This window comes from Macrotis lagotis, chromosome 3, assembly GCF_037893015.1.
Source record: "Macrotis lagotis isolate mMagLag1 chromosome 3, bilby.v1.9.chrom.fasta, whole genome shotgun sequence".
NCBI lineage: Eukaryota > Metazoa > Chordata > Mammalia > Peramelemorphia > Peramelidae > Macrotis > Macrotis lagotis.
Window position 1 is genome coordinate 45,247,728 of NC_133660.1, and position 27,950 is coordinate 45,275,677.

General features: G+C 34.3%; 1 long non-coding RNA gene across 2 annotated transcripts in view; it reads left to right on the forward strand.

The window, feature by feature from the left end:
• Positions 1–27,950, forward strand: part of LOC141516068 (uncharacterized) — a 77,321-nt gene that overhangs the window by 23,159 nt on the left and 26,212 nt on the right. The gene's annotated exons all lie outside the window — the stretch shown is intronic.

Here is a 27,950-nt window from a genome sequence, read left to right on the forward strand (position 1 = left end):
GGGCATCAAGGAGAAGAGGTTAATAGATAATATCAAAGACTGAAGAGAAGTCAAAAAGATTGACGACTAAGAAAAAGTCATTAATTTGTTAGCAATTTTGGAGAGAGCAGTTTCAGCTGAATAATGAGAAGAAAGTAAAAGTTACTAGAAGCACCTATTATAAACCATCTTCTCAAGTAGAAAAAGGGGAGGAGAAATATGACATGATAGCTAATGGAATAGATATCTCTATCTATCTATCTATCTATCTATCTATTTATCTATCTATATCAAGTAAGGTTTTTTTTGAGGGTGAGAGTGATATGAATATGTTTGAATACAGTAGGAAAACAACCAGTAGGGAGAGTTTGAAGGTAAATGTGACAGTGGTGATGATAGGGGGGAAATTTTTTGGAGAAGATGTGATGAATGACCCAGATGGTTTTGTCTTGGCAAGGAGAAAGGCCATTTCATGGTAGACAAAGGTGAAGGTGGTGGAGATGATTATGTCAGATGAGGAAGAGGGAAGAAGAGGAAGAGGGATGAAGAGGGAGATCATGGTCAAGCTTTCATGGAGCTCACATTTTTCAATGAAAAAGGAGGCAAAGTTAAGAGCTGAGAGGATAGTAACTGGGAGAACTATTAAAGCTTTGAGGTCGTAAGAAAAGGTTTAGAAAAGTGATTTTGGATGGTGGGATAATGGATCAATTAGGAAGATATGCAAAAATTGCCTTACTTCAGTGGGGGTCCAAAGGAGATTACAAAAATGTTTAGTCTATCCAGCACTTATAATGCAATATAAGTGAAGACAAATATGAGTTATTCAGAGAAACATGGGAAGGCTTGTATAATGCATCCATGTACTGAGCATATATTAAGTGCCTAGTATGTACCAGACATTATGATAAACTCTGGGGTAGATAAACAGAAATGAAAGAATTATTAACCTCCTAACATTAGAAGCAACTTTTACACTTATAAAAATATAAAATACATAAAAAGCAAGTGTAAAGAAATTTAATTTGGATGGGCTTCAAATTTTCTATTGGTAGCAGAGGAAGCTTCTTGGGTTAAGCCTTGATGTAGACTAAGGATTACAAGTGATAAATGTGTGAAGATACAACAATCCAAGGATAAGTTGGAAGAAGGGATGAGAGAGAGAGGGAACAGCATTTATTAAGGGCAGCCAATGTATGAGGAACTATGCAAATTTATTTTCAAATATTAACTCATTTGCTCCTCACAAACTTGGGATATAGGCTATTGTTATGATCCTTATTTAAATTTGAGGAAACTGAGGCAAATGGACCTTAAGTGACTTGCTCATGTAATAAGTTAAGCTTGGCCTCAATTAATAAGTAAGGTCAAATTTCAATTTAGATCTTCCTGATTACAGGTCCACCACTCTGTCCATTGCACTATGAAGCTATTGCTAGGAAGCTCTAGGCATGGATGATTGATGGATAACATATTATATTCTAGAAAACACATATTGTATTTTAGAAAAACTAATCCAAATATAGTATATGTAAAGAACCTAGAGAATTATAACTTCATTAATATAAAGTATAATAATACCATGAAGCAGCTGAGTTCTGACAAATTATAATTAAAAATTGATAAGGTAACATCTTTCTCTTCTCACCAGAAAAGTGAAGACCACAAAGAATGGTGAATATATTCTCCAATGGCATCTCTATCAATGGACTTTGTTAGCATGTTTTTCTTTGTTATAAAAGATATTTTGGATACCCTTTGACCCAATAAAACTAGTATTAGGCCTATTTCAAAAACAATTAGGGAAAAATGAAAAGAACCTATGTCTTCTAAAAATGTATAGCAGTTCTCTTTGTGGTGGCATGAAAGTTGGAAATTGTGAGAATGCTCATCAAATGGGAATGTGTATGCAGTTTCATGTACAATCATCTTTTTATTATATTTTATGGAAATGCTTGTTTTATTCCATAAATTAAAATAAAAGAGATTTAAAAATTAAAATAATAAGGGATGGCAAAACTACAAAATAAAGAAACTATATCAAAGTATGTTGAAAGGAATAAAGGCATTTGAGAAGAGCAGGGATGAGATAAGATTATTATCCCAAATGAATTCTAAATACTTCCTTTGCAGAAATCATGTTAAGACTTCAACCAAGACCTCATTGTTCAATCATATCTGCTGATGTGATAAAGAATTTTTCATGTCTCTTGAATAATGAAATGATAATGCGATTTTTCTTCACTGATAATTGACTGGCAATTCATTTTAAGACCATTCCCTACCGTACACTAATTTTAAGACTGATTTAAATGGGGAGTAATTAATTCATGTGTGTGTGTGTGTGTGTGTGTGTGTGTGTGTTTAATAGATACCCAAACCATAGTAAAATGAAACTTGCCTAATTTAAGGGACATTTTTTAGAAAATAATATTTACTTGAGTTAAATATGGTAACAAAGATGCTAAACTTTGGAAGGGATATAAGGAATCTGAGACTTACATGCTAATCTTGGAAATTATTACTGTTGTGCAACTAATGGGCAAGAAGGTCAAGGAATATACAAAATATTTATCTACCAAGAAAACCATTTCATGACATATTCTTCCCAGGAAGGTTCTTTGATTTTCCTCATTCTTCTATTTTGGAGAGAAATTTTCCTGTTTACTAATTTACCTAGCTCTCTATCTCTTGACTTTCCAACCACTCCAGATAGAGGTGACTGATCTCTCCTTAGAAGTCTCATAATTCTTTGTATGTTTTTGAAGGACATTGATACTCTATTTTGTATTATATTTATTTTGTGCATGCATTTTTCTCCCTTCAAAATTGTAAGTTCCTTGAATAACTATCTTATTTATCTTGAAGAACCATAAACATTTACAAATTTATTAATTAGAATCTTCTAAGAGTGAGCCTCTGAGAAGCCCATTGCTATCCAATACTGCTGTTACAGTATTTCATATGGTATCTCACTACCTTTCCATACCACAATTCCTCTTATAGCTACAGTATCACCAATAAATGTTCTCTGAGTCCTGCTATTTTTTCTACTCTCAGTTTTCTCAAGCTAAAGCTAAGAGTCATTGAATTGAAAGAAATGTATGTTTTTTGTGTAAGGTAATTGGGGTTAAATGACTTGCCCAGAGTCACACAGGTAGTAGATATCAAGTATAAGGTTGGATTTGAACTCAGGTCTTCCTGATTCCAATTCTGATCTTCTCTTCAGTGTGCCACTTATCTGCCTGGAAAGTTATGTTTCTTAAGAGGAACTGTACTTCCCTAAAGTCCAAGTGTAGTTTTCAGAAACTCTCCAGGTTCCATCATGGCAGTTATGACTCAGGTCTATTAATAATACCAAAATTAAATCAGGTGCTCAGAATGAATGAGGACCAGTGCAGGAAATAAATCCTGCAAATGATGTGATTCAAGAAAATCATATTACCATAGCATCTCCATATTCAAGTGACTCAATAAAATGCCTTATTGCTCTTGTGGAAATGATTGAAGGGCCATTTCTTCATTCAACTTTGTTAGATTAATGCTATAAGGAATTTTCAGAAGAGTTTTACTTCAGGTGTCTTTGAGGACATTGTGAACTGGCTCTGAGGAAGAATTTTGGGTTCTCTTGCAGGAATGAGAAAAAACTAGGTAGATATTGACAATGAAAAATGTCAAGCATACAACTTAGCAAGGATGAACAGGAAAAGGAAGAGACCTAGATACAAGGAAAAGGAATATGGATCCAACAAGGGAACATTAGACCTCATAATTAGAATTTGTAAAGACTACACTTATCTCATTACTATAATTATTTAGTGATTATAATAACCACTTGGGTCAGTCATAGAATTATTTTAAAATTATAATTCTATAATTAATTCAATTGAATTTAGGATACATTTGAAGCCAAGTCTTTCTAATGGTCCCTTGTCTTCCCTGAAAGACCGACAGGGAAGGAAATCTTTGAGATAGTAATGGGAATAAATGGAAGCTTGAAGTCAGACAGTGACAATTACCAAGTTTCTTTTTTCTCTTCCCCTTCTGGTTCTATATTCCATGACTTTCTGTACATATGGAGGGGAGTGAAGTGACTTCTAAAACTGAGAACGCTTGGTCCAGAGAGTTCAGAGGCTTACTATCTCTTGTTGCTTACAGATGCTGCCCTATTGAAATGAGTTCAATGCAGTGACAGATAAGCTTGTGTGATTGTTAGCAGTTTCCTGTTAGCCCTTTTTGACTTATTATGTCTTTTACAGTGAAAAAGTTACTCTTCCTTGAGAAAAAAAACAAAATAAGAATTCAGCAGCATTTTAATTTCTTTATTTTCAGTTATCATCATCATCCCATCCATTTCAACCCTCCAAGCTATAGTTCAAACTGTTCTTTGGTTCATTTGCATCACCTAGTATGAGTAAAAAAATAAAACAAGAGAAGAAAAAAACAAAATCTTGCTTTTTAAATTATACATAATTTCCCTTAACATTGTGAGAATTCGTTTACAGGATTTCCCATACCCTTATAATCATCCTCTGTTACCTCTGTTAGACAATTATCTTATTTCTATCTTATGTACATATCTTTTAAAATTGTTGATTTCTTTATGCATCCACATCTTTCTCAGAAAACAATTATATATTTTTTTCATATTAGAATAGTGTCACTGTATCTTCAGGATTGAATTTTTCAGCCCTGTAGTAGAAATGATATACTACCCCCTGACCTCTTGCAAGTTAGGTTAGTTGTTCCTTAAAGGATACAAAGACTAACATAAAGACTTGGAAAGGGAAACTATTGCTTCTTAGTCACTTGGGTACAAAGCAATCTTATAAAAACTCTTGGAACCTTTTGACGTCTGGATGGTAGAAAATGGTGAATAATGCAAAAAAGGAGCGTTGCCTTTTATTAACTGTATAATGCTAATTGTTTAATAACTGTTTATGGATCATTTTGTTCCATTATCAATCCTCAGCTTACCATGAACAATTCCTGACCAGAACAATTGCATAGTCATCCGGTTTGGAATATAATTATTATATTGAAGTGGAAGATAGGCACTTAAAAGGAAGTGAAGCCTGGATTGTCCATCAAGCTTCTGATGATGCTCTTGGTGATTAATGCCTCCAGAAATGAGGTGCTGCTGGCACCTGACAGATTGGAGAGTAACAGACTTATTACCATTCAGCAAGAAGAGACTGATGATTACAGCATCATCCTTAGACTCAGTCAAGTATGGACTCTTACGAAGGTTTCCACCTCACAGAGCCCTATGCTTTGAAGGACCCTGATCATTGTAGGTACAAACAATAATTAAGAGGTGGGGATGGAAGAGGAACCCCCATGTTAAAGAGATACTGAGAGGCGGCTTGACTTAGAGCTTGTCAGCCATTGACAGATGCTAACTATGCAACCATGGGTAAATCACAGAAACACCTAGTACTTTAGGCCAGGTGTTCTCCAAACTGTTTTGACAGTATATTCCTATAAATAATTTTGGGGGTAATTTATATATTATATGCACATAAAATTGGACTTAAAATATGAAATAAACCATTTAAAATATTTTAATTTATTGAGCAAAATATTTTCCTCTAAAATATTAGCAAGAAAAATATGACTGTGAGCTTTGTTATTTTAAGAAAATTTCTGTATAATCTTTGAAGATAGAATAAACACATAAATAATAATAGTTTTAGTAATTATTCAGTTAAATTGATTTATGTAGTCAGTCAAATATATAAATTTTTAAGGTCTTTTCTTGAAAGCTACACAAAGCAACAATCACAGGTCATGTCAGTAGATACTTTTATGTTAATTAGAGTAATCACTTTTAAGATAGAGACTGAATCTGAGGAATTACTGGAATTGGAAGTCCTAAAGATAGGTAATTCTCCAACTGATGAACTTCCCCCTCAATTTGGGAGATTTAGAGTTACCTAGAGTATGGAGAGGTTTTATATTCTTCAGTATATGACAGAGGCAGTATTATGAAAACTGTGTTTTCTTGACTATAAGACTAAATCTGTATTTACAATGCCAATTTTTTTGTTCTTTTTTATACTATTTCTTTCATTCCATATTTTATTTTAAATTATTTAGTGCTACTAGAATGTAAAGAGTCAGCAATGGATAGAGCACTTGCCCTGGAGTCATGAGTACCTGAGTTCAAATCTGGCTCAGATGCATAATACTTATGTAGTTGTATAATTTTATTTCAATCATACAGGACTAAACTCCATTTATCATCTTCAAATTTTGGGTATGTGTGTAGCCTGTTCCCAAGCCTGTACTGCACTCACTCCTTCTTCATTTCAAGTCTGACATATGCCATCTTTCTCTCACAATGTTTAACTTTGGTTACATCTCTTCCCTGAGTCTCTTAGATTTAAGTTCTCTTCCATTGAAAATTTTCTTGAGTTGTTTCTATCTCAGCCTTGGATTTGTCATAATATGTCTGAATCAGAGTTGTATCTATGTGTATATATATGTATATATATATGTCATAATTCATAAACTCCATGGGAGCAAGGATTATATCTTTTCCATGCCTAAATCAGCAAATGCATTATAAGAATTTGGGAAGGCAAATGTTCACAGATGAATAAATACAAGAAATTAGATAGAAAGAAATAGCTAGCCAGTTGGATAAGTAGAGATCAATCTGTATATTTATATTTGATATGATAATCACAGCAATAATTTGTAGGATGTCTATATATTCATATGGTAATATCTAAACACAGAAACTATACAATTTGATATATAGATAAAAAGATAATGAAGGCAATTTCAAAGATTTGCTGGTACTTTTATCATACAAATGTACAAGAAGGAATTATTTTATTTTATGATTACATGCTATGAAAGTTTTTCAACATTCATTCACATACATATGCATATTTTAAAGTTACACATTTTCTTTCCACCCCCTCCCCTCAGTGGTGACTAATGTATATAGACATTTATGTTTAACAAAGTTACAGATTAATCATTTTCTGAATGAGGAATTAAGATTAAGGGAAAACAATGAAAACCATGGGATAGGAAAGCAAGACATAAGATAAATTTTTTAAAAGGCAAATGTAAAAGGACAGCAATGGATAGAGCACTGGCCCTGGAATCAGGAGTACCTGAAATCAAATTTGGCTTCAGATGCATAATACTTATGTAGCTGTGTGACCTTGGGCAAGTTACTTAACCCCTTTGCCTTTCAAAAAAAAACAAAAGAAAAAAGTGAATGTAGTGTTCATTCAGATTCCATAGGTTTTTTGTTTTGTTTTTTTCTTTTTCTTCCTCTGTATGTGGATAGTAGGGTCTCCTAGCATTGTCCTAGGTCTCTGAATTGCTGAGAGGAGCTGTATCTATCAGGGTTGATCAACTGACAATGCTGTTATTAATGTGTACAGTGTTCTCTTGCTTCTGCTCCCTTCACTTAGCATCAGTTCCTGTAATTCCTCCCATGCTTCTCTAAAGTCCAACCATTCATGGTTTCTTATAGGACAATAGTACTCTATAACATTCATGTTTAGTAATAACTTGTTTTGTCATTCTCCAACTGATGAACTTCCCCTCAATTTCCGGTTCTTTAGTAGTGCTTTTATATGCACATTATCAATTACAACTTTTACCCTACTTAGTTGTGTTTGCTGAAATTTTGGGGCTAAAAATTTCTTATAAGATCCAGGGTCCTTACTTGCCCCATATTGTCTTTGGGAGGCAGGAGAGATGCAGAATTTTTTACAGAAATGAATGTTAAAAAGTATATTTGTAATTGGAAAAAATAAAATATTATTAATGGAAAAAAGAATGGAATTCCTAGAGAGTTTTGTGGTGTCCTCTCTAGAAAGCAACATATTGTTCAAAACCCATTTGGATAGCATTATTTACTAAGAAAATCGCTGAAAGATTTGTTTTAATCCAGGAGGGTTCTCTCATTTGAAAATGGGTGAATACCTTCAATATGTAGATTTTGTGCTATGTTGTAGAGTTATCAGCATCAGCTTATTATATTGTCAAATTGACTCCAGGTCCCAATTTCTCTGAAAGGAACTTTGTGTGGTTTAGAAAACTCAGTTTGCACCTGATTTCTTTGTGAGAGGGAAGCCATGTTTCTTTGTCTTTCTTTTTTTCTTCAGTTTATAGATTGAGAAAGCTCTTGGTGAACTTTGAAATTCTTATTTTGGTGAATCTGCAAAACTTCATATTTGTGGATAATTGTTATTTTCATTTGCACATATGGGATATATATGATCCTGCATCATTGACTGTTTTGAGACTTTACTAACTAGCACTGAGGAAGCAAGTGAAAGTTTATGCCTCCCCTGAGATCTGCTTTGAACTTGTGACAAGAAGAAGAACTTTGAATTTGGGGCAAAGATCTGAAATTGGGACTAGGACTGCCATAGAAAATGCACCCCTGACTTCTTGCCAGGACATTTGTTTTTGAATTTGGCATTTAAGAAGTCATATGGAATTCTGCCACATGAATTTTGCTGTGATTCTTTGTTGTAAGCCATCAAAGGGAGGTGCTTGCAGAACAATGTTTAATTCTCTTCAAGAGCTTTTGAGACATGTATGGAATTGAGGATATGGACAAAAGTGCCAATTGTATCCCCAGTCAATTTGCTGAGAACAGACATGGGGGCTGGATCGCTTTTCAAAGTTTTCAGTCTCAACCCAAACTGTGCACTATAGCTCCCTGGAACATCTAATGATGGGTGCTGCATAATTTTGCCTTTTCCCAGCCTGGAAGAAATACTACTCTTCCTTTGATCTCTACTGGGTATCCCTAAATGATCACTTTATACCTTTATTAATTGAAGAACAATAAGTTGCTTTCTCTTCAGTGTATACAGCTGCCTCTTCAAAAAGACCTTCAGTTGTTTTTCATTTCATGTGCTTATTCTTTTCTCTTCCTTCTTCCTTTGTATGACATTCTTCTAATTTAATCCTCCTTACAGGTTGCCCCTTACTCTACTTCATGATATCCCTCTTCCCCTTCATCTTCTTTTTTTGACTGTTTGAACACAGTTGAGCATAACTCATTGCTAGCCTTCAAAGAGGACACTGATGATATTAGAGCCATGAAACTAGTATAATGCCCAACAGAGTTTTAAGTAGAATAATCACAAAAACTGATAGCTGAGTTAAATATACTTGGAGGGAAAAGGCTAATGATAGCATCTAACTGTGGGAGGAAAAGTCAAATAGTGAGACAGGAGAGTGTCTTGTTCTCTCTCTCATGACCCAGACTATCACCCCCAAGCTCCTTTTCTCATCCACCCTGAGTTTATGAGGGATATGGGCTGGATTGCGACTATGAGGTACAGAGATGATAGTCTCTGGACCAATGTGGGAAGAAAGTTTGGTCCAAATGTTGTTGGGTGAGGCAATCAACATCTAGGTGGCTTAGCTTTGCACTTGGAGTAGTCAAGAAGACTTGAGTTAACATCCTGCCTCAGACACTTATTAATTATGTAAGGGAATAATGGCAGTATTTATCTCCCATAGACTGCTATAAAGATAAAATGAAATAATATTTGTAAAGTGCTTCACAAACCTTAAATTTATATACATATACATATAATTATCATCCTTATCATCAACAGATTACACTGTCTTAGTTCCAACTATTGTACATCAAGAATTGACTATGGAGAACAGAATTCTAATATTACTTTAGCAGCAGTATCCGCAAATGCTCTTGGACAAACTTCCAAACTATTCTGTGTCTTCTATTTTTTTTTACCACCTATAAGATGGGTTACAACAACAATTTTCTCATTAGTAAAAAGGAGATTGATTGAATGAATAAGGTCTCTTCAAAATACTTTGAATGTTTTAGAAGAATTAAAGACATCTCAGCATCCATTAATATTAATCATTCCTCAGTGTCATTATCATGTCAAACACTCAAGATTCAGGTACTGATTCCTCCCTAGATAAGTGAGAGGGGAGGGGAGAAGAACCAATGTCTCTTCAGGATGAAGAGGCATTGGCAGCATCTAACATAGGTAATGCTTGCATCTGCAACAGCCATAGAATCTAGTGTCATTTTTTTCTTTCAAAACAACACTAACAATAATGTAATCAAAAAACCCTCATAGAATGAAAAAATGTAATAGTGAACAAGAAGATAAAATAATGTGACAACAGGATGTGGGATGTAATCCCTGTTGGGTTGAACCAAGGATACTTTCAATGAACTTATAGGGAATGAATGTGCATACTAATACTATTATTTCATTGCAGAAAGTTATTATTTTATCTACCTTTGTAAGAGATCATAGAACATTAAATATTAAAAAAATTCTATGATAACAATTTATTCCAAAACCGTTTCTATTTGAACACCATCAAAAAGATGAGAAGGAATAGGGAATTGAGTCAAATTTATAAAAATAAGTTCCATTCCTCAATTTAGAAGTTGTCAAGGGCATAATCCAGAAATTTTCAGAAGAAATCAAAGCTATTTAGTGTCAGATGAAAAAATACTCCTAAGATGGTATTGATTAGCAAATTTATTGTTCATCAATTCTCTCTAGAAGTAGATAACCTTTTTCATCATTTGAATTTATCTTGGAATCATTATATTTATCCAAATTCTTTCTCTGTTGATTATCATTACAATAGTGATACTAATTATGTACAGATATTTCCTGGTTCTGCACATTTTGCTTTGCATCAGTTCAAGTTGGTTTGTCATAATTTGATAAAACCATCATTTCTTATGGCTCAATAGCAGTACTACATCACAATGATGTGTCACAACTTGTTCAACGTTTCCCCAATTGATGAGCATCCCCTCAATTTTCAATTGTGTGCCACCAAAAATAATTCCTATAAATGTTTTTACTCATAGAGGTCTTTTTTTCCTTTTTCTTTAATCACTTCAAATGCAAACCTAGTAGAGGAGTTGCTAGATCAAAGAATATGTACAGTTTTTATAGGCTTTTGGGTTATATAATTACAAATTATTCTCTGGAATAGTTGGGCCAGCTCACAACTCCATCAAAAGTATGTTAATGTATCTATTTTTCCTTATCCTTTCAAGCCTTGACCATTTTTGTAGGTACGTGGTGCTACCTCAGAATGGTTTTAATTTGCAAGGCTCCAACACAAGAGCCAGATTCAAGGCCCAGGAATGGGAGAGGCATCTGCAACAGCCATAGAAGTAGAAGATAACTGAGTAGTTGGGTTTTTTTGTATTTAAGTGACAAGGAAGCTGCAATAACAGCACTGATAATTGTTCCCCAAGACAAATAAATCTCAATGACCATTTCAATTGCTTTCAAGGAAAAAAATTGCCCAACAGAAGCAATGGTGGAAAGCAGTGTGGGCCTACCAGTGCCAGAGGACTGCTAGTATTAAAGGAGTATTAAATCAGGGGAAGATGTGCTCCCCAGCATAATGAGCACTGGTATAAATATTTGCAAAGGCTAGCCAAGGGTAGTCTGTTTTTATTATAATCTGGAATTGATAAGGTTCTTCTACATTACTAACAGTTTACTATTTAATGGTCATTGGGTAACTTTTTTTAAAATATGGCTTACATGGATCAGGGCTGCAATTTCGGGTGTTGACTGGCTTTCTGGAAATGCAGGGGCTACAGAAATTGTATACCCAGATGCTGTGGAAAGGGAATAGTTTTTATAAAAAAGACTAATGGAGCAAAGATTTGATATCCTTTCCTACTCCCCACTAGAAGGAAATCTTGGCAAATAGCTTTCAGTTTTGACTCTTGGACTGAGGCAAACTGAATCCAAGGAGGTAAAGAAAGCTTAGTTACCCAAGACAACCATGATGAAAGTAGTGTTGATCTTCTTGAAGGCCTGATGGATATATTCTCATCATCACAATCTTATTTTGGGGGACTCACTGTGAATGGCAGAGATTTGTTTACATTACCCTGTGTCTGAGAGTCAGTTCTGAAAGTGGACAACTAAATCTAGAATTTCTTGTCTGGGTTCTTATTCATCTAGTCACTCCCTCAGTATTTGTTTAATCATTTGCTAACTTTTCTTTGACCTTTTGCTATCTTCCCATTTTAATTTTTCTTTTCACCTTCCAGCTCCATACTAGTTTCCCTTGCACCCCCATGATCAAATTGTCTAGTACTTCTCTAATGTGAGCAATGTCCTCTAAAATACCTTTTAGGATCTTGCCTTCCAGGGGTGAAGTACAGTGATAACAATAGTCCTATGCATGTTAAGTGTTTTTTTTTCCTTGAAAGGAATTGCAATGGTCATTGACATGGGGAACTATTATCAGTGTTGTTAATGGATCTTTCTTGTCACTTAAATACAAAAACAAGGACCTGAAGAGCTATAACTTTTTCTCAGGCTTCCAACCCTAGACCAGCAGTCTGAACAACAACAGGACCATCATGAAAGAACACATTCCTTTTTACAATGTTTGACAGGGGGTTACAATAGATATGATTAGCTCTTCCATTGCCATGGTCAGATGATGATGTTTGTCCTTTGTTCTTGAAGAAGACCATGCTATTCGGGAAGTGAAACCATGACAAGTACATGAACTGGATTTGAGTGAGGGGATACTGTGCAAAGTCAAAAGTCTCACTTTCTCCTCAGAGCCCTCTGGGTCCAGTGAGCAGATATGAATTAGGATGACTAGTGTTGACCCTGGTTGCAAGACAATCAGGGTTAAGTGATTTGCCCAAGATCACACAGTTAGTAAGTGTCAGAGGCTAGATTCGAATTCCTGTCCTAATTCCAAGGCTAGTGCTCTATCCACTGCACTACCTAGCTATCCCTGTCATGCTCAGAAACAGTAAAAGAAAGATGGATGTTTCAAGGAACACAATGAGCATCAAACACTTCCATAAATGGAAGACATGATTTTGAAAAAGCTATCAAATCTGTAAAAAGTTCTATATTTTTAGTTCATTCATATAGAAGAAAATGTGAAGATTGTCTTGCCTAATTAAAACAATAACAGTTATAAAAGATTACTTATGTTTTACTCCATTCAACAATTGAAAGCAAAAGTCAAAAGATCATGGGAATAAAAGGAGTCAGAGTAGGGGGAAAATGAAATCATCAATTCAGTATCTATCAAAAACTCTATTACAGAGGTTTAAGAAGCAAGGAATCAAAGGCAAAGAGAGAAACCCCGAAGGAGGAGGATATGGAAATTTTCTGATCCTCTGTATGGTTGCAGTCAGGTCAACACAAAAAAATACAAGATAGATCAATTGAGAAACAGAAAATTTACACGTTATTAAAGTAATGGAGATCAGAATAGTTTTTCAAGGGAAATTATTGAATTTCTATTCTGATTCTATAAAACAAGCTAGATAAGATTCATATATGTTGATTAAACCATTTCACAATGATAAAGTAATTTTAGTTTGCTCTCAGAATTACCACCTTTCTTAACAGAAGGCATTATATATTAATTATAAAAAGGTGAGATTCCCACTGACTCCTCCAAATATAGGTCAGTTACACACATATAAGTGTGTGTGTGTGTGTATATATATATATATATATATATATATATGTTACATCTACATTCTATGTGTATATGAATAAAACATTCATAGTCTGTATCACTTTTAAAATTATCTCTAAACACCAGAAGATAATATGCTGACTGAGGAGAAAAAGGTGGTGCCAAAAGTTCCCAAGAAGAGTACTTTATTATTTATTTGGGAATTATTGAACAAGTTTTCAGAAAGTGTCATAACATTTATACTGTCTTTATAGATGATAGCAGATCCTTTGACTCAGTTCCACATTCATGGTTTATTAACTGCAAATATACACACATATATCTATATCTATATAGATATATGTGAGAACACTACAGTATTTGACATAAACATGAACAACTATTCATTATTTAAAGCATGACATTGCCACATCAATGACAAGAACAACTTACAAAAAAATGTGGCATTATCCAGTGAGACAGTCTAAGCCCATTATGGATATGCTTAGCTTTAAATCCATTATCATTGCTCCTAAATGGAACTAAGATTGGCTTTCAAAATAAAGAAAGAGTCAAATAAAAACATCTCATTCAGTGTGCACAGATGACAAAATTACATGACTGCACAAAAGACTCATTCACCAGCTCCTTTAAACCTATTACTATTATTATCAAAAAATCCAATTGAAATCCATTAAAATTTTTAATATGCATCTAGGAAAAAGACACCAAAAGTTTTCAAGTTTAAAACCAAAGATCAAATATACATACAGGTATATACATATATATATATATATATATATATATATTTATATATGCATGCATATATGTATAGACGAATGTATTCACACACTAACATCGTAAGCTCAAAGCAATGAGAAGAAAAGTGATCAAAGCAATTCATACTTACATAATACCAGTCTTTTTTTTTTAGGCTTTTTTGCAAGGCAACGGGGTGGCAACGGGATTAAGTGGCTTGCCCAAGGCCACACAGCTAGGTAATTATTAAGTGTCTGAGACCAGATTTGAACCCAGGTACTCCTGACTCCAGGGCTGGTGCTTTATCCACTGTGCCACCTAGCCACCCCTATACCAGTCTTAATATAGACTTTTTCAAATAGAAAATAAGCGACATGGAAATCATTCAAACCAAAAAATATGTACAATGTGAATGAAAAGGTTTTTATATTACCAGATCATTACATATAGATGAACATTTTCTCATCAAAAAAGGAGGAAAAGGATTGATGGATATTTTGATAGCCTATGAGAATGGCTGAAATGGAGGCAGGAATGATTTTGGAAGTATCACTCTTCATTAAGCCATGGTCATTGCATTTGATTTGTCTAATCAGTCAATCAGCAAATATTTATTATCTCCTTTGGGTCAAAAATTGTGTTAAGCATTGTAGACACAAACACTCTGGACACAGATACAAAGAATACAAGGAATATAATTTTTACACTAAGAAATTTAAATTCTGGGGCAAAGGGAGAGGGACTAAAATACATTTAAATCTATACAGAATAAAGAATTTTTTAAAAAAGATAATAGGTATAAATGCAAAGTTGTTAAATATAAGGTTGCTTGGGAGGGTACTTGCAATTGGGAGGATCAAGAAAGATTTCATGGAGGAGATAGTGAATAAAGATGACAAATTTATTTTCTTCTTAAGAAGGGGGGAGGATTAGGTAGAAGGGAGAGAAATTGGAACCCCCAAATTTTAAAAATGGATATTAATTTTAAATGTAATTTGTAAATATTTTATAAAATAAATAAAAAATATTTTTAAAAGAGAGAGATAATAATTAAACTGAATCTTAAAGTTTTTAAAAAAGAATTCTGTGAAGTAGAACCAAGAAACCCCTGTTTATTCCTAGGCATGTGCAAAACTGGAAACAACACTCTACCATCATATTATTTCCTTCCTTCCTCCCTCCCTCCCTCTCTCCCCTTCTTCCTTCCTTCCTTCCTTCCTTCCTTCCTTCCTTCCTTCCTTCCTTCCTTCCTTCCTTCCTTCCTTCCTTCCTTCCCCTCACTCTCCATTCTTCCTTCCTTCCTCTATCTTTCAGTTCTAAGTCATATGGCAACATGTCACTGTCTAATAAACAATGTTATCCCGATAGCTGGATGAGACAAAGACAAAATATGACACTCCAATTTGAATAGGGGAAAAATACCATGATGTCATTGAAAATCTTCAATTAATGCAAATTTTAGAAATTAATAACAAACCAAATTTCAAAAACATTAATGATTGCTCCAGTGAATCTGAAAATAAAATGTTCCAAGTATGGAATTCTGAAAAAAAGTCCTTATATGGCATGATGGCATGAGTCCATCTGGCAGAGCCATGATGCCAAAGAAATAGGAAACCTAATATCTGCTAAATAACAAAGCAAAATTGAACCAAACTCATATTATCTGACATAAAATATTAAACATTTCAGAAGCCAAATCAACAGAATATATGATAGCTTTGCTATAGAAAGGATTATAAGAGGAGAAAGGCAGAACTATTAAGTAAGAACCATATTGGGTGGCTAAGTGGCGCAGTGGATAAAGCACCAACCCTGGAGTCAGGAGTACCTGGGTTCAAATCCGGTCTCAGACACTTAATTACCTAGCTGTTTAGCCTCGGGCAAGCCACTTAACCCCATTGCCTTGCAAAAAAACTAAAAAAAAAGTAATAGCCATAAAGATAGGAGTCAAATTCACTAAGAGAAATGGGGTATACAATAGAGCATTTCAACAGCATGTTGCCCAATGAGGGGTGATAAAAATAATCATGTAAAGAAATCCAGAGAGCAAAACATATCAGAAATTTTATACCCCTATAACTAAGAGTTGGAACCAAAAGTCAAAAAAGACTAAAATTATGAAAGGAGTTTAAACAGTTAGAAGAATAAAATGACCAATTTAATATTGATTGAAAGAATAGTGAAGAAATTGGAGGCCAGAGAGAATTAAAAGAAGAGGAGGAGGATGTGGACAATTTCTGTTCATCCATATGGTCCCAAGGTGTGCAACACAATAAAAATGAGTCATATATGATAAACAGGAAGTTTGTATAATAAAAAGGGTTTCATCAAGGGTAATGACTGAAACTCTAGTTTCTCTGCAAAAGCGGAAAATGGAGTGAGGGGTAAGATGCCTTATTATTGACTACCAAAGTACTTCATTGCTAAAAGTGCAAGTTAAATGAAATAAAACATTTTCAAAATATATAGACCAAGGTAAAGAGTAGCTAGGTGGTGCAGGGAATAGAGTTCTGCATCAGCAGTTTTGAAACATCAAATACGTACTTGCTATCTAACCCTGCCCTTTTCCCTCAACACCATTTACCTCCATTTCCTCTGCTGTAAAATGAACTAGCCAACTAGATAAAGCATTGGACTTGGAATTAGGAAACCTTTTCATGAGTTCAAATTAGGCCTCAAACACTTAGCAGCTTTGTGAGCCTGTGTGATTTGTATTAACCCTCTTTGCTTTTGTTCCTCATCTATTAAATGAGTTAGAAAAGGAAATGGTAAACCACTCCAGTATCCTTGCTGAGATTACCCCAAAGTGGAGTAACAGAGTTGAAGACGACCAAAAACGACTGAACGGGAAAAGTAAGGAGAACAAAATAATGTGAGAAAACAATCCCTTTGTTGTCCCATTTGTTACTGGAGTTGAATAAGGATGTGTTCAGCAGTTATTTTATTCACCTTTTCAATAGACAATAGAACATGTAATTTAAGCAAATAATAGCAGGATAGCAACTTGCCATCTGAACACCTTTAACAGGCAAAAGAGATATGATAATAATAATGGCTGGCACATACCCAATCACATCTTTAGATCTACAAAGCAACTTGTACAAATTATTTTTTTTCTTTTTTTTGCAAGGCAATGGGGTTAAGTGGCTTGCCCGAGGCCACACAGCTAGGTAATTACTAAGTCTCTGAGGCCGGATTTGAACTCAGGTACTCCTGAGTCCATGACTGGTGTTCTATCCACTGCGCCACCTAGTTGCCCCCAACATAAATTCTTTCACTTCATCTATACACAATAGTCTTGTTCCTAAAAGCAAAGGATGAAAGTGTGACTCAGGGTCTTTATCATGCCTGGTTGATGCTTTTGAGGTTTACCAACTGTTAACTGTTGGGCAGGTCAGCCCCAGCCAGTTTCCTGTCATTTCCATTTCAAAGAACAAATGAGATATTCATAGGCCACTGAACAGTTAACAAAAGGAGTTTTAATAAGCCTTAACATAGAGAATGAAACTTCACAAGGATATGGGAGCACTTCTGGGCCCTTTTCTTCATATAGAAATATATCTGGTTTTCAGAGCATGGTGTCTGTAGTCATCTTGGGACAATCACCAATCACAAGGGAACATTGTAGATGATCTTTTGATGCCCTTAGGCGACCAGGAAGACATCAATATAGCCAAACTCCTCCAGGAAGCTATATTAAGGGAAGTACAGTTTGAATCTTGCCCCAGTTGTAGGATGGTCAAGTGTCAGCTTTATCTGTTTAAGGAAAGCCTCACCCATGTTGGGGGTGGAGGGGGAAAAGAAACCTGGCAGGTATTGGTTCTCTCACCCCAACATTTAATCAGGGTCATCATCGACTCATTTCATCATGATAGAGATTGAAAACCCTCTCCTTTTTTCTTGAGAAGGAAGAAGAGAAAAAACTAAGTCTTGCTCTCTGTTGAACAAATTCCTTCTATTGACACCTTTATTGTAACTTAGAGGGCTAGAGAAAGTCATTGAGATGGAAGGTTACCACTTTTTTACCTGGTAATGAAATGAATAAGAGTAGGAAAGACATCTTTATCTAAAGCTCTCTGTCTCTGTCTCTGTGTCTGTCTCTGTCTCTCTCTGTCTCTGTCTCTCTCTGTCTCTGTCTCTCTCTGTCTCTCTGTCTCTCTGTCTCTCTGTCTCTCTCTCTCTCTCTCTCTCTGTCTCTCACTGATATTGTATAATGGGAGGGATGTGTTTGAAGCTGGTTGAAAGGAGTGGGAGGTTAAGTGACTTGCCTAAGATCACAGTAAAAATATCTCATAGATGGACCTTGAAACCAGAACTTTCTCATTCCTAGGCTATGTCTCTATTTATTACACCTTGCTGCCTCATCCTCTCTTTATTTCTTTGAATTTTATAAGGATTCTGTTCTGCATTCTTAACATTTGAGAAATTATTTTCATTGATGTACTATTCTTATTCCTGGGGTGTGGGGGGGAAGGGCAGTGGGAACTGATTATAATATTTTGTTAAAGAAGCAATTCTCCAATTTTAAATGATTCCTTTAAAAGATGATGGAAGTTTGGTTGTCAAATTGTTTAGTTTTCAACCTTCTGCATCTTTCCCAGCAACCTTGACTTTGCCATTCCTTAGGACAAGAAATATTAGTGGGTAGGTAAGAGCAAAGACAGCTATGTTCTCAACTCATTAGTAAAGTTTATCGTTAGATTCCAGGTTTGAGTAAGAGTTTTCTACTGTTGAACAAGTTAAGATGAGGAAACTCAACACCTCTCAGTCCTAGTAAATGGCTAACAATTTAGGCAGCTGTGGGATATTTAAGAAATAAGACCACATATCCTGATCCCAAGTCTAACTCCATACTAAGTAACTATGGGACTTTGGGAAACTCATTTCCCCTCTTTAGACCTTGGTTTCATAACACATAAAATGAGGGCATCTGACTAGATCTCAAAAGGTAATTTCCATTCTGAAATCCTAGGATTCTATGAATGTTGGCTAGCATTATAAATCTTGGGGACTTCAAGAGCTAAAATGAATTGTAAATATTATGTGGACAAGTCTCCCTCATTTACCCTCAGAGATAATTGATTGACCCCAGATCACTAGCTTAATGAGTAAAAGAACCAGGATTCAAAATAAGGTCCTGCAACTTCAAAATTCCATCCTTATCTACTCTACAACTGCTCATCTTCCGTTATGTTAACACTGTTAATTCTGGCACCTCTTTTCCTCCCTCATAATCAAACTATGGTATAAATCACTAGGTTTATATACAATTTCTGAAATAGAAATCAAGATGATAACCTCCTAAAAAAGTGCAAAAGGATAAAACTAAGAGAATATAATCCTTTATCAATTGTTGAAATATCACAGAACCTTTATAAAAGGTAAGGAAGTAGATGATAATAAGGAAGATATATACAGGGCATATAATGAGAGGAAAGGCAATGAAAAATATAGCTATGCCTAGTTTATTTTAACTTAATGATTGATTCACATTTTAAAATATATTTATTTATGTCCAGATCTTTTGATTTTTCTATCACCACAATTTTTCCAACTCTCCTTCATCTCTGATTTCCTTCTTAAAAGTACTGGAAAATATTCAGTTTTTGGATGATATGCTTGTATCCCGAAACCTAGTTGGAGTGTGGTCACCCTCCCCTAAACTTTCCCCAATTGGATGCTTAGAGTTTCAGGGAAATGAGTTTAGCCTAGTGGTGAGATCTTTCCTTGTGTGATCCCATACAGGCCAACTCTCAGTTGTCATGTTAGAACCTTTATTACAACAAAATATTATTTTAAAACAGTACTAACAGTAAATAGAAGCAATTGAGTTTTATCAACTAACACAAACTGTGGGATTTCAGACTTGGATTTTTGCTGGTATTTTAATGAAGTGTATGTGAACAACTCTAAATCTTCTGACACTTCAGCAGCTGAATTTCATATACAGAACATTGATAGGGGACCATGTGTTAACACTCAAAGGCTTCAACCCCATCAACTGTCTCCCCTCCCCCCCTCCATTACTTCACAGATCTGTCATTGGCTCATTATTTCTGCCTCTTCCAATGAATAATCTGACATTCTAGGCATTTGTTCCAAAGATAGTTATACTATTGACACCAGACTGTGTCTCTCTCATGACTTAATACAGTTGGGTTATTTTTCCATGATAGATGTTCTGATAGTTCATCTTCAACTAACAATAACTAAAGATACTTTTTGCTCTACTGTCTCATCTCCTAAACACATCCATTTCTGAGACACTATACTTAACATTTGCTCATAGAAGAAATACTCTTGAATGTTAGTGCTCTGTTAAGTGGGAAAGAAGAGGATATGAACCTAATTGAAATAAAAACTTATAGCTAAATAAATCTCATAGGGGATTAAAAAGGCATCCTTCTTTACATTTGAACCCTAGGAGCTTTGACCAGAGGGCTATTCCTGTAGTATATTTTCCAAATCCAAAATTTACTCTAAACATACATGACAACAACCAGGATAATGAATTGAACGATAGTGTTTAGTGTTGGAAGAGCAGGGCGATCATCTGGTTCAAGCTTCTTTTTTATAGATGAGTTAACTGAAGTTTAAATAAGTTTATACATGATAGTGACTAAGTTATGAATATGATGACAAGATATAGAGTAATATCACATGCATTATCTAAAATAAGCTTTGTTGATGTTAGAAGAAACAATCAAATCACAAAACAATTTTCTCATTCTTAAAAAGATCAAAACATTTCTACCCCATACTTACCAGCCCTACAAAGATGACACCTTGGGAGAGTTAGGAAACTTAAGAGGTATAGACTGACCTGGAATTTGTATCAAGTTAAGGTAAAACATTAGAAGTTGAATTTCTCTCAGATACACTGTCAACATAGAAAATTAAATTTTGACTATGGGATCAGTCCCCCAACTTTTTTAATGAAAATGATCATGAACAGTATTTAATCAATAGAAAATGGTATTCTTGGATACTGTAAAGATTATATCCATATAAAATGCACATATTCTAATTCAATAGGGTACAATTTTTAAAATAACATAGAGGAAATCTTGGCTTCTTGAAGGTCAAAAAGCCTCAAAGAATAATGTCTGGCAATTCCTAACATGGAAGGAAAATGAAACCATATAGATGGGTTAGTTTGAGTATGGACATGGTAATGAACTACACACAGTAGAACTCATTAAATTAAGAGAATCCAGTTCCCAAAAGTTTGGTTATTAGATTTGTTGGCTATTGTAATTTTTGCATGAAAGATCTATAATATCAATACATGGACAAACATATAAATACAGTGCTGGGAAAACAGTTCCGGCCCTTAAGAAATTTTCATTCTATCCATTAATAGGTGGACTTCATTGGATAAGGGAGGGAGATTGTTCTCTGATGAAATAACAGATTTTTTTTAAAAAAACAGATTATAGTATATATCAACTAGTCACATAAAAAAAATTTTAAATTAAATCCATTGTAGAAGGTTTTGAGACCACAAGAGAATAGAGAAAAGCCTTAGAAAAAGAATGAGCTTAGCAGTGTTAGAAGATGGGTGAGGACCTGTGCATTCCTAGATGAGTCTTTTTAAAGCTTAGAAATAAGGCAGAAAGGTTTTTTATATTCTAAGGTGCCATATGAAGTTGCAGATTTATTAGATGATATTACTTATACTATTACCTATTGTTAAGTATCATAAGCAATAATGTTAATTTAAGTTCGCAGGCACCTCTGTGACATTGAGTTGTTAAAAATCTGAAGTTCAGTTGGATGGGTGAATTCTTCTAAAACTTTTTTTGAACTTTTTCACAATTTTTTTCCCTTTTATTCAGTGCTAGCTACTTTAGGACCAGCTGTTTCATTTTCATCTTTGAATCTCCAGTGCCTGGTATAGCATCTGCATAGCATATAATAGGTGCTCAATAAATAACTATTTATTATTTTTTTGGCAAGGAAATGGAGTTAAGTGACTGGCCCAAGGCCACACAACTAGGTAATTATTAAAGTGTTTGAGGATGGATTTGAACTCAGGTTCTCCATACTCCAGGACCAGTGCTTTTTCTATTGCACCACCTAACTGCTCCTAAATGACTATTTATTGATTGATAGATTTAAGTTTGGCCTATTTTCTTTTTTCCAAATCTTTAATATATATAAACATTTACAAATACACAATTGAGAACTTAGATTCAAAGATGCTGGAATTTTAAAACTATAAGAGATTTTATAAGAGATGGGATCAGCAATTTTTCATTATTATTATTATTGTTATTATTTTTGCAGATGAAATTGAGCAACAGAGGGCTTTTCTGACTTTGAGACCAGGACTGAAACCCAGTTCTTCTATACCAAAGTTTGTTGGTGTTGTGTGTATTGCCATCATGTTTTCTTTGTAGCCATCTTGGAATGAAATACACGTCCAGTTCTCAAATGCAATCTTCAGTGACCTATAGAATTGCTTTTCTTCAGATGGGGTATTAGTCTTCATTTGGGAAATTATTTTCAAAGGAAAATTTCCTTTGAAAATAATAAACCAAGGAGTTTGGAAGGCATTGTATAAGCCAGAAATATAGAGTACTACAGAATCAAAGGGGAGGGGGAAAGTAGGTGGTAATTAGGTGGCACAGTAAATAGATTGAAGGGAAGACAATTTCATGAGTTCAAATCTGGTCCCAGACTCTTATTAGATCAGGAAAAGTCATTCAACCATACTTGTCTCAGTTCCTCACCTCCAAAATGAACAGGAGAAGGAAATGGCATGTGGCTCCTGTATCTTTGCCAAGAAAACCAAATGGGATCATGAAAAGTTAGACATGACTAAAACATGACTGCACAACACAGAAGCAAGTCTTTTTTTATCTTCAAATTGGTTATCCCATGTTGTTAAGAAATTAAGGGATTTAGTTTTCCTAATGTCTAATTAGATTTTTTCTACTCAATAGTCATGGTAATCTTCGCATCAAAAATTTTTGTTAAGGGTCAGGTATGCAAGATATATAATATATATATATATATATATATATATATATATATATATATATATGTGTGTGTGTGTGTGTGTGTGTGTGTGTGTGTGTGTGTGTACACATGCATGCCCCCAATATACATATAAACTCATATAAGTATATGTTCACATATATATGAATTTTATAATAAAGACCAAGAACATAAAAGAGTAGCAAGCTATATAGATGAAATGAAAGATTATTTATATCATGAATAACAAGAAAAATAAGATTCTGTGGTTTTAATTTACACTTAAAAAATTGACAAAGATTACATAAAATGAGGAATCATCCATGGTGGAGGGATTGTGGAAAGGACCACCATGCTAATATACTATAGATAAACCTAGGAATTAGTTCAATCATTATGGAAAACAATTTGGAATTAAAATTTTCATGTCCTTTGACCCAAAGATACTACTGATATCTTTGTCATAGATAAACAAAAATAAATACAACAAAAAAGTTAAAGCATTTTTTTGCTAGCAAAGGTCAATAAACATAGACAACCCTTCTCAAGTCTTTGACTACCAATTCATACAGAGCTTAGTATAGTGTAAAAAGCATTAGTTTTGAAATCCAACCATTTTTGCAACACATAGGGACTTAGAAATGGACCAGTTGTATGATCCTAGGCAAATCACTGTCTTGTTCTGAATTTTATCATTAGGAAAAAGAAACTACAACACTAATTTCACAAATGTTATGAGGAAAGCATTTTATATATGTTAAAGTAATACTTTGTAAATGTGAGTGGCTACTATGTTTAGTGTTACAAATAGGACTTAGAAAGAACCCAGATGCTTTTGTCCAAAGTGATCTCCTCTATTAAGAACTAATTGAGAACTTATACTGGAACAGTGTTATTTTAAGAAAAGAATGACGACTAATTGGAGTTGGATTATAAAACAAAAACGTTAAAATTAACACACATTTAGGGTCTATTTGGAATTGTCATGAATTTCCATTTTAGGTTATAGTCTTCTATTTACTTCGCATGCCCCCTCCAATCCTAAATTATACAAAGTACACATATACATGAATAATATATATTATTATAATAATATATAATATACATTTAAAATTATCTAAATTAGTTTTAAGGAACTGTCATTTAAAAACAGCAAAAAAAGACAAAGTATTAAAAATATTAATAAGAATTAGTATAAAGTTTTTTTGTTTTTTACAGTTGTCAAACATGTAACTCAAAAATGTAGCTTCTCAAAGTGCATTACTCAATTGAAACTGAGTCTGTTGGTTGAGCTAGAAACAATTAATTTAGGGAGTGGGGGGTGAGAAATCTGATGGAAATTAGGAATTTAGAATAAAAGTGTCATCTGGACCACAATGACCAGATAGCAATGCTATCACAAGGCTATATTATTTAAGTTAGAATGCTATTTTTTCTCTTCTCAATAAAATTGTAATAGCTTTTCACAGACCACTTCAGAGGTCATTAACTTCTCCCTCATCTACAGACAGCTTTCCCCCTCTCTCTGTCTTATTTTGCATTACTTAACCCTGTGAAGTGTTTTCAGACAAAGGCTGAATAAAAGCAGTTACACACAATGTAACCCTGGGACATTCTCATTTCTAAGGCCATCTGCCTGCCACTTGTTTTCTGATGGAGTTTGGTACACCTAATAATAATAATAATGATGATAATGATAATAACAATATAGCTACATGCAACACTGATAGCTGTTCAATGAAAAGGAAATTACACATTTGGCAGATGGGCAACAGACCCTCCTACCTGATGAAATATTCTTCACCTTAACTACATTAACTAAGTTAGTTATCTATGTAAGATCTACTGATGTGGTGCTTGTATAATGGACCAAGCAGCAGACTATTTCTTGGGCAATCTAGAGAGGGTACAAGTTATTGTCAAAGATTCCAGGTTGTCAAGTTCCCACTAATACCTGTCACACTTGGCCATTGTTTCTTAATTTTTAAAATTTTTTATTCTGAATTTAAGAAAAAAAAATATTTCCATAACATAGTAGAATAGGGGAGAAAAGATGTTTGTATATGAAATTGCAAACCTATTATGTATTTATCTTTTAAATACATAATTTTGCAATTTTACATGTATATATAATATAGATTTATACCTATGTATGTGTGTTTGTGTGTGTGTGTGTCCTATTTGTGTGCCCCTATTTGTGTCTAATAGTAGCCAACATTAGGGTTAGGGAGAGAAGGAAAAAAAAGAAAAAAGAAACTAACATGATAATTTTGTTATATATTTGGAATGAATAGCAAATTGTCAATAGTAGATATGGAAATGTTTATTAAATTTTAAATAAATTAAAAAATTAAATTAAAATTAATTAAATATAAATTAAATTTTAAAATAATATTTAAAATATATAATAAAATTATCATGTAACTTTCTTTTTTTCTTCCCTCCCCTTTTGCCCCAATAGCTACCATTAGATACAAATATATGTGTGTGTGTGTGTGTGTGTGTGTGTGTGTGTGTGTGTGTGTGTATGTGGAAAATCAATCTATACATACTTCTATTTATCAATTCTTTCTCTGGATCCAGATGGTGTCTTCCTTGATAAGTCCTTGTAAGTTAATTTGAGTATTGATGAATTATGAAATGTTATACTTGTCTTCATAGTGAAAAAAAGACTCTAGGCTTAATGACGTGAAGGCCTTAAATGTAATTGTTACAAAATGACCTTGATTGAGGCAGTTATGACATCATTTCAGTGAAACCTATTAAGTGCTTAGTTTGGGATTAAATAAGGGTAGGGGACTAGAAAAGAGCATCAAACTGACAGTGTCCATCTGTGTCTAGTATGTGATTAGTGTAATTATCCCATCTGCCAGTTTGGGAATAGGGAGCAGAGGTGATTCAGTCTGTCCTCCACTATTTTACAGGTGAGAAAACTGGGGTTTAGATGACATATCCAAAAGGTTAAGTGACTTACTCAAGATCTCACGGATAGTAAGTGTCATAAGAAGTTTAATCTATCTTCTGACTGCGAATTCAGTGCTCTTTCTACTGTACCCTTATGGGACAGAAAAAATAGACATTTTAATTCTCAGAACCACACAGGAAGCATTAGTTGTATTATGATAATTACAGACAATTCTATAGCATTTTAAAGGTAGTAGAACCACAAAACTGTGGTTGGTCCTGCTCACTATCCCAAATGTTTAATGCTTTCTAAAACCAGTAGCCTGGAATTATGGGAATTTGTTCTGCCTTCTTAAGACTCTGGATCAAAATGGATAACCATAAATTCAAGAAGGAAATGAACAAATTTTTCAGGAAGGACCATAGATAGAACAAAGGGCAGATAGATTTGTATTTTGGGGCCTACAGACATACAAGATGTCTCACTTTTTCAGTCCATGGTGGCAATGAAACAAAAGAGAATGCAAATACACAGAAGTGAAAGACAATTTGGAAGAAAAGAAACAAAAGGCAATAATGTTAAAAGAAAAATCTCTTTACAAGCAAAACATAATGATAGTGACCCCAGTTTACAGAGACAAAATAAGATATACCTCATCACAATACCATATGAAATACCTAGTATTTATGAATGTCAAAAACAAAAATGAAAATTGAAAGAAATCACAGAATGCCTCTAAACCAAATAAGAATATAAGAAAAACACCAAGTTGCAAACCCTGAGAGACAGTAGTTAACTTTTAAAATTCCAATGACAAATGCTACAGGACATCAGGAGAAAGACCTTTAAATATAAAGGGAAAAAACTGAAAGACAAAACTATTTTGTATCTATTAGAAATTACAGGAGGGAATGGAATAATATGTTCCAAAGAGCAAAGAAACTCAGATTTAAATCCAACATGATATATTATGCAAATATGAGCCTAATCTTACCGAAAAAAAGATGTTATTGTCCTTCATTCTCAAAGAAGATGGTGATGTTATGACAGGCACATTAATTGGATTTGAGGGAGGGGATGCTGTGCAAAGTTATCAACCTTACTTTCTCCTCCAGAGCCTTAGGGATCCAGGGACCAGATATGAATCAGGACTTCTGGAGATGATCCTGGATATGAAGCAATAATCAGGGTTAAATGACTTGCTCAAGATCAAACAGCTCGTTGGGATCAAGTGTCAGGGGCTGGATCTGAATTCCCATCCTCCTGATTCCAAGACCAGTGTTCTATCCTCTGAACCCAAGAGCAACACTCAAAGCTTTCCTATAGAGTAGAAATAACCTGAGCAAATAATTTGCTTTGCAAATGCCTAAACAACAGAAATATAAGAAATGAAAGCAATACAACAATCAAGGAAGGGACAGGAAATGAAATAGATTACCTTAGGTCCTTTTGATTTCAGAACTGGTACCCTATCTATCCACTGTACCACCTAACTGCCCCATCTATCACCTATAGGAATTGGTATTTTAAAAAGTAAAGCACAGCAGAAAAATAGGTCTAGGGTCAAGATTCACAAGGCAATAACAGCAACTATTTGGAAGAGGGAATTCCAAAATACTTTTCTCAGCTGCTTTAATTTCTTGAGGAATATACAGATTAAACAGGAATATAAAAGTTATAAATCAAAGGGGGAGAAGTCTAGAATACATAAAAAGGAAGAGAATTAATGAAGATAATAAAGGGAGGGGCAGCTAGGTGGCACAGTGGATAGAACAACAGACTTGGAGTCTGGAGGACCTGAGTTCAAATCCTACCTCAGACACTTAATAATTGCCTAGCTGTGTGACCTTGGGCAAGTCACTTAACTCCA